Genomic DNA, 16,914 nt, shown 5'->3' with positions numbered 1-16,914 from the left:
ACGCACTGGAGCGTCTCTTGGTGGCTCATCATCATCATCACGCATTGCAAGCCTGGTTCCTTGCTTCCTTGAAGAACCACCTTGGAACATTTTCCTAACCATATTTCTTCCTCTGAAAAATTTCTGAAATTTTTAGTAACTTCAAAATAAAAGTAAACCAAACTCAATAATATTGATAGCAACTACTCCTACAAGTGCCTAGAGCCTATATCATGCATCAAAACTACTTATGACCATATAAATTTGACATGCAAGCTCAAGAACAGGGTCACCTAAGCAGCGAAAATTTGCAATGAATAAAGCACTAAAACAAAAACTAATTGGACCAATGGAGGAGTCACATACCAAGGAACAATCTCCCCAAGCAGTTTTGTGAGAGGTGCTTTGAGCAAGGAGATCGAAAATGGCAGCAAAACGAGCTTGGACTCGGGTTTGAGCTGGTTATTCGTGTTTGGGGGGAGGAAGAAGGAGTTTATGGGTGAAAGGATAAGTGGAGGAGGGCCACCGTGGGCCCACGAGGTAGGGGGCGCGCCCAGGGGGGTAGGGCGCCCCCTCCACCCTCGTGGGAAGGTGGTTGATCCCCCTGCTGTGTTTCCAGTGCCAAATATTCTCAAATCTAGAAAAAATCATATTTAAATTTCAGGGCATTTGGAGAACTTTTATTTTCGGGGTATTTTTATATTGCACGGATTATAAGATAACAGACGGAGAAATACTATTTTTATTTTATTTAATATAAATAATAGAAAGTAAAAGTGGGGTACAGAAGGTTGTGCCTATTAGTTTCATCCATCTCATGATCATCAAACGGAATCCATTAACAAGGTTGATCAAGTCTTGTTAACGAACTCATTCCGAATAACATGGAACCGGAGAAATTTCGAACAACACTATGTTACCTCAACGGGGATATGCACATCCCCAATAATAAGAATATCACATTTCTTCTTGACAGTAGGAAGAGGAAATTCAAAACCTCCAAATATAATCGATGGAATTTTTCCAATAGAGTTGATACTATGAACTTGAGGTTGTTTCCTCGGAAAGTGTACCGTATGCTCATTACCATTAACATGAAAAGTGACATTGCCTTTAGTGCAATCAATAACAGCCCCTGCAGTATTCAAATAGGGTCTTCCAAGAATAATATACATACTATCCTCCTCGGGAATATCAAGAATAACAAAGTCCGTTAAAATAGTAACGTTTGCAACTACAACTGGCACATCCTCACAAATACCGACAGGTATAGCAGTTGATTTATCAGCCATTTGCAAATATATTTTAGTAGGTGTCAGCTTATTCAAATCAAGTCTACGATAAAAAGAGATAGGCATGACACTAACACCGACTCCAAGATCACATAAAGCAGTTTTAACATAGTTTCTTTTAATGGAGCGTGGTATAGTGGGTACTCCTGGATCTCCAAGTTTCTTTGGTATTCCACCTTTAAAAGTATAATTAGCAAGCATGGTGGGAATTTCAGCTTCCGGTATCTTTCTTTTATTTGTAATAATATCTTTCATGTACTTAGCATAGGTATTGGTTTTGAGCATATCAGTTAACCGCATACGCAAAAAGATAGGTCTAATCATTTTAGCAAAGCGCTCAAAATCCTCATCATCCTTTTTCTTGGATGATTTGGGAGGAAGAGGCATGGGTTTCTGAACCCAAGGCTCTCTTTCTTTACTATGTTTCCTAGCAAGAAAGTCTTTCTTATCATAACGTTGATTCTTTGATTGTGGGTTATCAAGATCAACAACAGGTTCAATTTCTATATCATCATCACTAGGTTGAGCATCATCAAGAACATTATTATTAACATTATCATTAGTTTCAGGTTCATTACCAGATTGTGTTTCAGCATCAGAAGTAGAAATATCATTTGGATTCTCAGGTGTTTCAACAATAGGATCACTAGAAGCATGCAAAGTCCTATCATTTTTCTTTTTCTTCTTTTTAGACGAACTAGGTGCATCTATATTATTTCTCTGAGAATCTTGCTCAATTCTTTTAGGATGGCCTTCAGGAAACAAAGGTTCCTAAGTCATTCTACCACCTCTAGTCATAACTGTAACAGCATTATCATTATCCTTACTATTCAATTCATTGAGCAAATCATTTTGAGCTTTAAATACTTGTTATACTTGAGTGGTAACCATAGAAGCATGTTTACTAATAAGTTTAAGTTCGCCTTTAACATTAGCCATATAATCACCCAAGTGTTCAAGCATATTTGAATTGTATTTTAATTGTCTACCAAAATAAGCATTAAAATCTTCTTTCTTAGCCATAAATTTATCAAACTCATCTAAGCATGGGCTAGCAAACTTAGTAAATGGGATTTCATCTTTATCATATCTATAGAGAGAATTTAACTTTACTACCTGTGTCGGATTATCAAGACCATGAGTTTCTTCAATAGGTAAAGGATTAAGATCTTATGTTTCTTCAATAGGCGGTAAATTAAGACCATGTATTTCTTCAATAGGACGTAAATTCTTAACATCTTCAGCTTTAATACCTTTTTCTTTCATAGATTTCTTTGCCTCTTGAATATCTTCAGGACTAAGAAATAGAATACCCCTCTTCTTTGGAGTTGGTTTAGGAATAGGCTCAGGAACTGGCTCCGGAGGTGTCAAATTATTTTCATTTGCCAACATATTGTTCAATAGAATTTCAGCTTCATCCGGTGTTCTTTCCCTCAAAACAGAACCAGCACAACTATACAGGTAATCTCTGGAGGCATCGGTTAGTCCATTGTAAAAGATATCAACTATTTCATTTTTCTTAAGAGGATGATCAGGCAAATCATTAAGTAATTGGAGAAGCCTCACCCAAGCTTGTGGGAGACTCTCTTCTACAATTTGCACAAAAATTATATATATCCCTTAAAGCAGCTTGTTTCTTATGAGCAGGGAAATATTTAGTAGAGAAGTAATAAATCATATCCTGGGGAGTACGCACACAACCAGGATCAAGAGAATTAAACCATATCTTAGCATCACCCACTAATGAGAACGAAAATATTTTAAGGATATAAAAGTAACGAGTTCTCTCATATTTAGTGAACAGGGTGGCTATATTATTCAGTTTAGTAAGATGTGCCACAACAGTTTCAGATTCATAACCATGAAAAGGATCAGATTCAACAAAAGTAATTATATCAGGATCAACAGAGAATTCATAATCCTTATCAGTAACACAGATAGGTGAAGTAGCAAAAGCAGGGAAAGGTTTCATTCTAGCATTTAGAGATTGCTTATTCCATTTAGCTAATAACCTTTTGAGTTAATATCTATCTTTGCAAGCTAAAATAGCTAAAGAAGCTTCTTGATCAAAAACATAACCCTTAGGAATAACAAGTGATTCTTCATCATCACTTTCATCAGTATTATCAGATCCAATATTTTCAATCTCTCTAGCTCTAGCAATTTGTTCATCAAGAAATTCACCATGTGGCACAGTAGTATCAAGCATAGAAGTAGTTTCATCATAAGTATGATGCATAGCAGAAGTGGCATCATCAATAACATGCGACATATCAGAACGAATAGCAGAAGTAGGTTTAGGTGTTGCAAGCTTACTCAAAACAGAAAGTGAATCAAGTGCAGAGCTAGATGGCAGTTCCTTACCTCCCCTCGTAGTTGAGGGATAAATCTTGGTTCTTGGATCTTTCATGTTCTTCATAATGATAAGCAGATATATATCCCAAGTGACTCAAAGAATAGAGCTATGCTCCCCGGCAACGGCGCCAGAAAATAGTCTTGATAACCCACAAGTATAGGGGAACGCAACAGTTTTCGAGGGTAGAGTATTTAACCCAAATTTATTGATTCGACACAAGGGGAGCCAAAGAATATTCTCAAGTATTAGCAGCTGAGTTGTCAATTCAACCACACCTGGAAACTTAATATCTGTAGCAAAGTGTTTAGTAGCAAAGTAATATGATAATAGTGGTAACGGTAGCAAAAGGTAACAGTAGTAAAAGTAGTGTTTTTGGTATTTTGTAGTGATGATAGCAATAGCAACGGAAAAGTAAAATAAGTGAAGAACAATATATGGAAAGCTTGTAGGCAATGGATCGGTGATAGAGAATTATGCCGGATGCGGTTCATCATGTAACAGTCATAACATAGGGTGACACAGAACTAGCTCCAGTTCATCAATGTAATGTAGGCATGTATTCCGAATATAGTCAAACGTGCTTATGGAAAAGAACTCGCATGACATCTTTTGTCCTACCCTCCCGTGGCAGCGGGGTCCTTACGGAAACTAAGATATATTAAGGCCTCCTTTTAATAGAGTACCGGAACAAAGTATTAATACATAGTGACTACATGAACTCCTCAAACTACGGTCATCACCGGTAAGTATCTCAATTATTGTCACTTCGGGGTAACAGATCATAACACATAATAGGTGACTATAGACTTGCACGATAGGATCAAGAACTCTCATATATTGATGAAACATAATAGGTGACTATAGACTTGCAAGATAGGATCAAGAACTCTCATATATTGATGAAAACATAATAGGTTCAGATCTGAAATCATGGCACTTGGGCCCTAGTGACAAGCATTAAGCATAGCAAAGTCGTAGCAACATCAATCTCAGAACATAGTGGATATTACTAGGGATCAAACCTAACAAAACTAACTCGATTACATGATAAATCTCATCCAACCCATCACCATCCAGCAAGCCTACGATGGAATTACTCACGCACGGCGGTGAGCATCATGAAATTGGTGATGGACGATGGTTGATGATGACGATGGCGACGGATTCCCCTCTCCGGAGCCCCGAACGGACTCCAGAATAGCCCTTCCGAGAGGTTTTAGGGCTTGGCGGCGGCTCCGTATCGTAAAACACGATGAATCCTTCTCTCTGGTTTTTTCTCCCCGAAACACAATACATAGAGTTGGAGTTGGAGTCGGAGAGGCACCAGGGGCCCACGAGGTAGGGGGCGCGCCCTAGGGGGCCAGGCGCGCCCCCTACCCTCGTTGACAGGTGGTGGTCCCCCTGGCCTTCATCTTTTGTAGGTATTTTTTATATTTTCCAAAAAGTTGCTCCGGGAAGTTTCAGGTCATTCCAAGAACGTTTGTTTCTATACATAATAATACCATGGTAATTCTGCTGGAAACATCGTTAGTCCGGATTAGTTCCATTCAAATCCTGCAAGTTAGAGTCCAAAACAAGGGCAAAAGTGTTTGAAAAAGTAGATACGACGGAGACGTATCATTTGACAGTAGGTGTTCACTGACTTTGGGACCCACAGGACAAAGCGAGCATCAGCCACATGGCACATGACTTCTATTACTGGCATCTACTGTCCATGGTGGAATACTTATAATTTGTTAGTTAGTGGTGTTGCCTGCCAAACGCCACATATGAGAGATATGCAAGCGGCGTTGGGTGTGGATGTTAGTACCAGCATACCACTGTTGTTACACTAGCGGCAACGGAATCTACTGCCACTAAATACATTTTTTGAACGCCGCTAGTAGGCATTTATGCAATTATATCTTACTAGTTTGCCTCGCATGCTACTAAGTTGCATAGTTTCTTGTTGAGTTATTCTTCCATTCGCAAATATCCTTTTGATTTTAACAATATATTCAATTCACATTCATGCCCTATGGTCGATATCTTCTTTTAGGACATTGCTCTGTTCGATATCTGATCCTACAAGTTTCTACCACTAAACATACTCACCGACTATAGAAATATATACTAGTTCCTTGTTTTCTGGGCCCATCAGAAACAGGACTGCCGGTATAGTTAAGTCGATTCATTCATGTCGTATAAGGTTGTTTTTTTAACTTATAAATCACGAGGCCATGCAAACCTAAAATTACCAGATCAATATCACACATGACAAAATCGAATAGAACACCTAAATTTGGCAATCGTTATGTATTCTTAGATGCATGTCACACGAAGATTTTATTATTGGATCACATCATTTGTCCATTTTTCAACATGATTGTTCAGTGCAACTCTACCAACAGACACGACACCTACAATGCCAATAGTATGGGACAGGGTTGATACACCATGAGGCTGTGAGTTTCGCTCCAAACAAATCTTTGCACATCACTTGGCAATTTGACAGATCGCACTCACGGTCGATAGAAGCAATTAAATCCTTGCATGTTTTTCCTTGCGGGTGAACTAGATCCTTGCATTTACCTGTAAAGAAAAACACACACCATAAAAAGAAGTCTAAATTGGGAAAAATATGAAAATATTCATGATGTTTAAGTGATAATATGATCCTACTTTGGTTGATAGGAGAATGGAAACATATATAGGGATGGGGAGATCAATTTCTTACCGATATGAATGGAATTTCCGAGGTGCACAAGCACCATAAGGCAAAGAAGAATAGCTTTCCCTTCCATAAGAGAAGACACAAACTTCTTACTCCTGACTCGGTTTGGGCCTCTAGAAGCATTGTATCTTTATATATAGACTAATGGCTAGAGAATATTTAGTCCCATCTCGCTCAAAATGAGATCACAAAGATTTGGCTGTCTCACTATACTTAATTTGTAAAATATGGTTATATCTATAAGATGGTATCCATTGCATTCCATCTATGCAAATATAAATTTAGAAGATATTCTTAATTGTGTGCCATTAAATGCGATATCATCTCAAATATAGTATTAAATACCATATCACTTGAGTACTAGCACACTGGACAAGGTATAGAGTACAACTGACCATCACCTATCAATTTTCACTTGTATGGGACGATGTTGCTACACCATCACCTGTCAATTCTGCACACACAAAAAACTAGCTCTCTACACAAATGATGTCACGGAAAACCTATAGGTATTAGTGTATCATGTTTACACTGGGAAATCATGCACTGAAGGAACGGATAGTTACAGGTGAAAGGAATATTTCATCCCAGTTTTTGGGTTGTAGTTTTGAAGACTTGCAGTCATGCGGTTAACATTGCAATTATGCACTGAAAGAACAAAAATCAAAGACCCTCTAGAGGAATCGGTCCAACTCAAGTGGTAGTCTATCCGAATTATTAAAGGATGGTTGGATATTCTGCCGAAATATGGAAAAGGTAATATAGAACAAAATTGACGCATGGTAGGAAGATCATTCATCGATCCATCTGTTCCCGTTGATTCCCTAGCCTTGTGTCAAATAGACTATGATCAGCCACGAACACTGAGGTTGCTTGGATGTCTTACGATTGTGCAGTTTCAGTTTAGTCTTTTTTCAGGGAGAGAGAAAGTTTCAGTTTAGTCATCTTCATAGGTAGAACAGAGCAGAGCTCTTGGGCTTGGTTGGATGTGGCACTCTTTGGCTTGGGCACAGTCTCATTGTCCCCTCTGATGAGCTCAATGCTGCCCTCCTGGGAGATGGAATAATGGCCTTGGTCACGAACGGCGATCCTGTAGAGGATGCCTTTGTCTGCAGGAGGCTGTTAGCAACAACCGGTGGGAGCACCACGTCAAAGCCAGCCTATGATCCCAACCCCAGGTGATATGCGAAATCCATTTCTTTTGCTTGCATCTGTACTGTGTTTAAAAAATTCCTGAACGGGCTGGGTGCCTGACTCTATCATGTCAGGTGGAAAATGGATGGCAGATAGGGTGTGCATAGTACTACACTTCAGGTTCTTCCTACCGGATTCAGTTCAGGGCCTATCAAGCACATGAGGAAACAATCCATAAATGCAGAAATGTTGAGCGTGCCAACCAGAAAGCAGAGTGGACAGACAGACACATGGTCATCTCCAATATATAATACCTAAATAGAACATCTTCACTATGTTATTTCTCTTGACATGCAGCCTATCCATCTCAGCGGCCCTGCCACATCATTGTTCAGTTACCGGGTTACTAGAGAGCCCGACCACAAGTTGCCACATCAACCGTACTAGAGAAAAATTTCTTTAAAGGCCCGGTTCCCGCGTATATCCTTGATAACCCACTAATATAGGGGATCAATTGTAGCCTTTTTCGATAAGTAAGAGTGTCGAACCCAACGAGGAGCTAAAGGTAGAACAAATATTCCTCAAGTTCTATCGACCACCAATACAACTCTACGCATGCTTAATGTTCCCTTTACCTAGAACAAGTATGAAACTAGAACTATTTTGTAGGTGTTGTTGGATAGGATTGCAAGATAATAAAGAGCGCGTAAATAAAAAGTAGAGGCTGTTTAGATGAAGACACAACTAAGTTAGTTTTAGTAGTGAGCTTTTCTATACCTACTAATAAAGCAATGTGTGTTTTGGTAAATTTTTTCATCCGTTCACCTATATTATAATTGATTTTATGATATTTTTATACTTTTCAAGCTGGTACTAATTTTTAAATTGAAAGAAAAATGATTCATTGTATGTTCTATGGGTTATTTCTCGTCCTGACTGCATGGGCTACCCTGTTGTTTTTCTGTTGGGCCGTCCATCCATCACCGTGTGTGCCGAAAAAAATATTAAAATTTTTGCTCTGGTGAGGGGTCAAACAAATGACTTCAACCTCCTATCCCGAGGACTGCAACCAACTGAGAACTCATAAGCTTCTGCTCCCAAAAAGGTTCGCTGCATATTGAAATAGTCTCACCTCACTTTTTTCACATCAACTTACAGCAGTTTATATACCGAGCAATTTGCTTGCAAATCAGCAAGCCAACTCAAGGATCAACAAACAGACCAAGGTAATTATGCTGGTGACTGCACTTTCTAATGAAAGAGAGACAACGATTCAACAGCGCCGGGCGGGCGACGATCAGCCCTGCCATGGAGGTGATGACAGTGGTGAAGCCAGCGTGTAGGCGTTGGGTTCACTTGAACCCAACGATCTTTGCTCGTCACGTCCATGTATATACGCATTCACTTGCTTGAACCCAATACAAATGCACGCTTGAACCCATCAAAGCTGCTAGTACGCACGAGCAAGAAGCCTCTTAGCCCATTGTAAATTTATTATAACATGATGAAAAGCCCAACAAAAAGCCTACAGGTATTTCTCAAAACAAAAGAGCCCAATACCATACGATACAATCCATGCAGCAGGCTCGACAGTTGACCGCACGATTCCATACCATCCATGATGTACGCAACACGCCGCCGCTTATCGTTTCCCCCCAGTTCGGTTCCCAACCCAGCCCCTCGGTGTTTCATCTCCATGTTCCCCCCATCACGGCGCCAGATCGGCAGCCTCCGGCGGCAAGCCAAGAACAGTAAGTCGGCCGTCGGCGGTGGCTGGCAATTGAAGTCCAAACTGAACGTAATCAGATCACTCCGTCCCTGCTGTGTGGTATTACCTTTTACCCTAGTTTTCTGATTATTTTCCCCTGAACTTTGATTGGTCATACTATGGTATGCAATAATATTTCTCAGAAAAAAATTGATAACGATGCTGGCACTTCTAGGCCATCCGTTAGATGTAATTAAGCAGTACATCGAATGCCGCTACTGCAAATAATCTCTCAAAGTTTTCAATTGACAGATAAATTACTGCCATATGATGTGTTTGATCTTTGCATGATAATGGAAGATCGAAAAGCTACACACTAAAATGTGAGTGGCTTTACATGCTTCTTTCGCTTGATGGTACTTACTTTGAATTTGTCAAATTAACTTGTCATTTTTTCTCAATATTTTCAGCAAGATGAGAAGCTGACCATGAAGCTATGAAGCTATGAAGTTATTTTCTAAAAATAAGTGATTTTATAATTTCATCCAACTGGTATGTCTTGCAATCTTTAGCTTTAAATTTAATCTATACACTAGTAGAAAACAGGGCTATGGTCCAGGCCGGCTCAGCCCATTAGTCCCGGTTCAGTCTAGAACCGGGACCAATGTGGGCATTGGTCCCGGTTCGTGAGCCCAGGGGGCCGGCCGGGCCACGTGGGCCATTGGTCCCGGTTCATCTGGACCTTTTGGTCCCGGTTGGTGGGACGAACCGGGACCAATGGGCCTGGCTCCTGGCCCACCACCATTGGTCCCGTTGGTGGCTTGAACCGGGATCAAAGGCTCCCCTTTAGTCCCGGCTCATGTCACCAACCGGGACCAATGAGGTGCCTATATATACCCCCTCGCGCAAGAGCAGAGCACAGTGCTCTGTTTTTTCTGGCCGAGGGGGAGAGGGCTTTGTGGTGCTCTAGCTCACCTCCTATGCACATGAGGTGTTCGATGGAATGCCCGAGCCACACTACTTAAGCTTTCTCCTCTCGAAGCTCGACCTCCAAGCTCCATTTTCCTCGAGATTTGTCTAGATTTAGCGGTCCGTCACGCCCCGTCCCCGTCTTCACCGCCGTCGATCACCCGCCCCGATCTCATCACCGACACCACCGTGGTGAGCCTTGAAGGAAATATGCCCTGGAGGCAATAATAAAAGTTATTATTTATTTCCTTATATCATGATAAATGTTTATTATTCATGCTAGAATTGTATTAACCGGAAACATAATACATGTGTGAATACATAGACAAACAGAGTGTCACTAATATGCCTCTACTTGACTAGCTCGTTAATCAAAGATGGTTATGTTTCCTAACCATGAACAAAGACTTGTTATTTGATTAGCGAGGTCACATCATTAGTTGAATGATCTGATTGACATGACCCATTCCATTAGCTTAGCACCCGATCGTTTAGTATGTTGCTATTGCTTTCTTCATGACTTATACATGTTCCTATGACTATGAGATTATGCAACTCCCGTTTGCCATAGGAACACTTTGGGTGCTACCAAACGTCATAACGTAACTGTGTGATTATAAAGGAGTACTACAGGTGTCTCCAAAGGTAGATGTTGGGTTGGCGTATTTCAAGATTAGGATTTGTCACTCCGATTGTCGGAGAGGTATCTCTGGGCCCTCTCGGTAATGCACATCACATAAGGCTTGCAAGCACTGCAACTAATATGTTAGTTGTGAGATGATGTATTACGGAACGAGTAAAGAGACTTGCCGGTAACGAGATTGAACTAGGTATTGGATACCGACGATCGAATCTCGGGCAAGTAACATACCGATGACAAAGGGAACAACGTATGTTCTTATGCGGTCTGACCGATAAAGATCTTCGTAGAATATGTAGGAGCCAATATGGGCATCCAGGTCCCGCTATTGGTTATTGACCAGAGATGTCTCTCAGTCATGTCTGCATTGTTCTCGAACCGTAGGGTCCGCACGCTTAACGTTACGATGACAGTTATTATGAGTTTATGCATTTTGATGTACCGAAGGTTGTTCGGAGTCCGGGATGTGATCACGGACATAACGAGGAGTCTCGAAATGGTCGAGACATAAAGATTGATATACTGGAAGCCTATGTTTGGATATCGGATATGTTCCGGGTGAAATCGGGATTTTACCGGAGTACCGGGAGGTTACCGGAACCCCCCGGGAACTATATGGGCCTTAGTGGGCTTTAGTGGAAAGGAGAAAGGGGCAGCCCAAGGTGGCCGCGCGCCTTCCCCCTCCCCTAGTCCTATTAGGACTAGGAGAGGTTGCCGGCCCCCCTCTCTCTCTTCCCCCCTCGAGGAATCCTATTCCAACTAGGATTGGGGGGGGGGGAATCCTACTCCCAGAGGGAGTAGGACTCTCCTGGCGCGCCCTCCTTGGCCGGCCAGCCCCTCCCCCTTGGATCCTTTATATACGGGGGCAGGGGGGCACCCTAGAACACAAGTTGATCCTTGAGATCGTTGCTTAGCCGTGTGCGGTGCCCCCTGCCACCATATTCCACCTCGATCATATTGTAGCAGTGCTTAGGCGAAGCCCTGCGACGGTACAACATCAAGATCGTCACCATGCCGTCGTGCTGACGGAACTCCTCCCCGACGCTTTGCTGGATCGGAGCCCGGGGATCGTCATCGAGTTGTACGTGTGCTAAGAACTCGGAGGTGTCGGAGTAACGGTGCTTGGATCGGTCGGATCGGGAAGACGTACGACTACTTCCTCTACGTTGTGTGAACGCTTCCGTAGTCGGTCTGCGTGGGTACGTAGACAACACTCTCCCCTCTCGTTGCTGTGCATCACCATGATCTTGCGTGTGCATAGGAAATTTTTTAAATTACTACGTTCCCCAATAGTGGCATCCGAGCCTAGGTTTTATGGTTTGATGTTATATGCACGAGTAGAACACAAGTGAGTTGTGGGCGATATAAGTCATACTGCCTACCAGCATGTCATACTTTGGTTCGGCGGTATTGTTGGACGAGACGACCCGGACTAACATTACGCGTACGCTTACGCGAGACTGGTTCCCCCGACGTGCTTTGCACACAGGTGGCTTGCGGGCGACTGTCTCTCCAACTTTAGTTGAACCAAGTGTGGCTACACCCGGTCCTTGCGAAGGTTAAAACGGAGTCTATTTGACAAACTATCGTTGTGGTTTTGATGCGTAGGTGAGATTGGTTCTTGCTTAAGCCCGTAGCAGCCACGTAAAACTTGCAACAACAAAGTAGAGGACGTCTAACTTGTTTTTGCAGGGCATGTTGTGATGTGATATGGTCAAGGCATGATGCTGAATTTTATTGTATGAGATGATCATGTTTTGTAACCAAGTTATCGGCAACTGGCAGGAGCCATATGGTTGTCGCTTTATTGTATGCAATGCAATCGCGATGTAATGCTTTACTTTATCACTAAGCGGTAGCGATAGTCGTGGAAGCATAAGATTGGCGAGACGACAACGATGCTACGATGGAGATCAAGGTGTCGCGCCGGTGACGATGGTGATCATGACGGTGCTTTGGAGATGGAGATCACAAGCACAAGATGATGATGGCCATATCATATCACTTATATTGATTGCATGTGATGTTTATCTTTTTATGCATCTTATCTTGCTTTGATTGACGGTAGCATTATAAGATGATCTCTCACTAAATTATCAAGAAGTGTTCTCCCTGAGTATGCACCGTTGCCAAAGTTCGTCGTGCCCAGACACCACGTGATGATCGGGTGTGATAAGCTCTACGTCCATCTACAACGGGTGCAAGCCAGTTTTGCACACGCAGAATACTCAGGTTAAACTTGACGAGCCTAGCATATGCAGATATGGCCTCGGAACACGGAGACCGAAAGGTCGAGCGTGAATCATATAGTAGATATGATCAACATAACGATGTTCACCATTGAAAACTACTCCATCTCACGTGATGATCGGTTATGGTTTAGTTGATTTGGATCACGTGATCACTTAGAGGATTAGAGGGATGTCTATCTAAGTGGGAGTTCTTAAGTAATTTGATTAATTGAACTTAAACTTATCATGAACTTAGTACCTGATAGTATCTTGCTTGTTTATGTTGATTGTAGATAGATAGCTCGTGCTGTTGTTCCGTTGAATTTTAATGCGTTCCTTGAGAAAGCAAAGTTGAAAGATGATGGTAGCAATTACACGGACTGGGTCCGTAACTTGAGGATTATCCTCATTGCTGCTCAGAAGAATTACGTCCTGGAAGCACCGCTGGGTGCCAGGCCTGCTGCTGGAGCAACACCAGATGTTATGAACGTCTGGCAGAGCAAAGCTGATGACTACTCGATAGTTCAGTGTGCCATACTTTACGGCTTGGAATCGGGACTTCAACGACGTTTTGAACGTCATGGAGCATATGAGATGTTCCAGGAGTTGAAGTTAATATTTCAAGCAAATGCACGGATTGAGATATATGAAGTCTCCAATAAGTTCTATAGTAATCTTCCAGATGATTGCGTCATTGACAGAATTCTCCAATCACTGCCACCAAGCTACAAGAGCTTCGTGATGAACTATAATATGCAAGGGATGAACAAGACTATTCCCGAGCTCTTCGCAATGCTGAAAGCTGCGGAGGTAGAAATCAAGAAGGAGCATCAAGTGTTGATGGTTAACAAGACCACTAGTTTCAAGAAAAAGGGCAAAGGGAAGAAGAAGGGGAACTTCAAGAAGAACGGCAAGCAAGTTGCTGCTCAGGAGAAGAAACCCAAGTCTGGACCCAAGTCTGAAACTGAGTGCTTCTACTGCAAGCAGACTGGTCACTGGAAGCAGAACTGCCCCAAGTATTTGGCGGATAAGAAGGATGGCAAGGTGAACAAAGGTATATGTGATATACATGTTATTGATGTGTACCTTATTAGAGCTCGCAGTAGCACCTGGGTATTTGATACTGGTTCTGTTGCTAATATTTGCAACTCGAAACAGGGACTACGGATTAAGCGAACACTGGCGAAGGACGAGGTGACGATGCGCGTGGGAAACGGTTCCAAAGTCGATGTGATCGCGGTCGGCACGCCACCTCTACATCTACCTTCGGGATTAATATTAGACCTAAATAATTGTTATTTGGTGCTAGCATTGAGCATGAACATTATATCTGGATCTTGTTTGATGCGAGATGGTTATTCATTTAAATCAGAGAATAATGGTTGTTCTATTTATATGAGTAATATCTTTTATGGTCATGCACCTTTGAAGAGTGGTCTATTTTTGATGAATCTCGATAGTAGTAACACACATATTCATAACGTTGAAGCCAAAAGATGCAGAGTTGATAATGATAGTGCAACTTATTTGTGGCACTGCCGTTTAGGTCATATCGGTATAAAGCGCATGAAGAAACTCCATACTGATGGACTTTTGGAACCACTTGATTATGAATCACTTGGTACATGCGAACCGTGCCTCATGGGCAAGATGACTAAAACACCGTTCTCCGGTACTATGGAGAGAGCAACGGATTTGTTGGAAATCATACATACCGATGTATGTGGTCCAATGAATATTGAGGCTCGTGGCGGATATCGTTATTTTCTCACCTTCACAGATGACTTAAGCAGATATGGGTATATCTACTTAATGAAACATAAGTCTGAAACATTTGAAAAGTTCAAAGAATTTCAGAGTGAAGTTGAAAATCATTGTAACAAGAAAATAAAGTTTCTACGATCTGATCGTGGAGGAGAATATTTGAGTTACGAGTTTGGTGTACATTTGAAAAATTGTGGAATAGTTTCGCAACTCACGCCACCCGGAACACCACAGCGTAATGGTGTGTCCGAACGTCGTAATCGTACTTTACTAGATATGGTGCGATCTATGATGTCTCTTACTGATTTACCGCTATCGTTTTGGGGTTATGCTTTAGAGACGGCCGCATTCACATTAAATAGGGCACCATCAAAATCCGTTGAGATGACACCTTATGAACTGTGGTTTGGCAAGAAACCAAAGTTGTCGTTTCTTAAAGTTTGGGGCTGCGATGCTTATGTGAAAAAGCTTCAACCTGATAAGCTCGAACCCAAATCGGAGAAATGTGTCTTCATAGGATACCCAAAGGAGACTGTTGGGTACACCTTCTATCACAGATCCGAAGGCAAGATATTTGTTGCTAAGAATGGATCCTTTCTAGAGAAGGAGTTTCTCTTGAAAGAAGTGAGTGGGAGGAAAGTAGAACTTGACGAGGTAACTGTACCTTCTCCCTTATTGGAAAGTAGTACATCACAGAAAACTGTTTCTGCGACACCTATACCAATTAGTGAGGAAGCTAATGATGATGATCATGAAACTTCAGGACAAGATACTACTGAACCTCATAGATCAACCAGAGCGAGATCCGCACCAGAGTGGTACGGTAATACTGTTCTGCAAATCATGCTACTAGATCATGATGAACCTACGAACTATGAAGAAGCGATGGTGAGCCCAGATTCCGCAAAATGGCTTGAAGCCATGAAATCTGAGATGGGATCCATGCATGAGAACAAAGTATGGACTTTGGTTGACTTGCCCGATGATCGGCAAGCAATTGAAAATAAATGGATCTTCAAGAAGAAGACTAACGCTGATGGTAATGTTATTGTCTACAAAGCTCGACTTGTCGCAAAAGGTTTTCGACAAGTTCAAGGGGTTGACTACGATGAGACCTTCTCACCCGTAGCGATGCTTAAGTCACTCCGAATCATGTTAGCAATTGCCGCATTTTATGATTATGAAATTTGGCAGATGGATGTCAAAACTGCATTCCTGAATGGATTTCTGGAAGAAGAGTTGTATATGATGCAACCGGAAGGTTTTGTCGATCCAAAGGGAGCTAACAAAGTGTGCAAGCTCCAGCGATCCATTTATGGACTGGTGCAAGCCTCTCGGAGTTGGAATAAACGCTTTGATAGTGTGATCAAAGCATTTGGTTTTATATAGACTTTCGGAGAAGCCTGTATTTACAAGAAAGTGAGTGGGAGCTCTGTAGCATTTCTGATATTATATGTGGATGACATATTACTGATTGTAAATGATATAGAATTTCTGGATAGCATAAAGGGATACTTGAATAAGAGTTTTTCAACGAAAGACCTCGGTGAAGCTGCTTACATATTAGGCATAGAGATCTATAGAGATAGATCAAGACGCTTGATTGGACTTTCACAAAGCACATACCTTGACAAGATTTTGAAGAAGTTCAAAATGGATCAAGCAAAGAAATGGTTGTTGCCTGTATTACAAGGTGTGAAGTTGAGTCAAACTCAATGCCCGACCACTGCAGAAGATAGAGAGAAAATGAAAGATGTTCCCTATGCTTCAGCCATAGGCTCTATCATGTATGCAATGCTGTGTACCAGACCTGATGTGTGCCTTGCTATAAGTTTAGCAGGGAGGTACCAAAGTAATCCAGGAGTGGATCACTGGACAGCGGTCAAGAACATCCTGAAATACCTGAAAAGGACTAAGGATATGTTTCTCGTATATGGAGGTGACAAAGAGCTCAGCGTAAGAGGTTACGTTGATGCAAGCTTTGACACTGATCCGGACGATTCTAAATCGCAAACCGGATACGTGTTTACATTAAACGGTGGAGCTGTCAGTTGGTGCAGTTCTAAACAAAGCGTCGTAGCGGGATCTACATGTGAAGCGGAGTACATAGCTGCTTCTGAAGCAGCGA

General features: G+C 41.8%; 1 long non-coding RNA gene across 1 annotated transcript; it reads right to left on the bottom strand.

Moving 5' to 3' along the window:
* Window positions 1-5,894: 5,894 nt before the first annotated feature.
* On the bottom strand, window positions 5,895-6,498 carry LOC147982348 (uncharacterized). Its single transcript, XR_015600037.1, has 2 exons — window positions 6,344-6,498; window positions 5,895-6,198 (listed from the first exon to the last, which is right to left on the bottom strand). It is a non-coding gene; the product is annotated as an uncharacterized LOC147982348 (long non-coding RNA).
* Window positions 6,499-16,914: the final 10,416 nt, after the last annotated feature.

This window comes from Triticum urartu, chromosome 3A, assembly GCF_056163025.1.
Source record: "Triticum urartu cultivar PI428250 chromosome 3A, HENAU_Tu73, whole genome shotgun sequence".
Lineage (NCBI taxonomy): Eukaryota > Viridiplantae > Streptophyta > Magnoliopsida > Poales > Poaceae > Triticum > Triticum urartu.
This window is presented reverse-complemented; position numbering and strand designations above follow the sequence as displayed.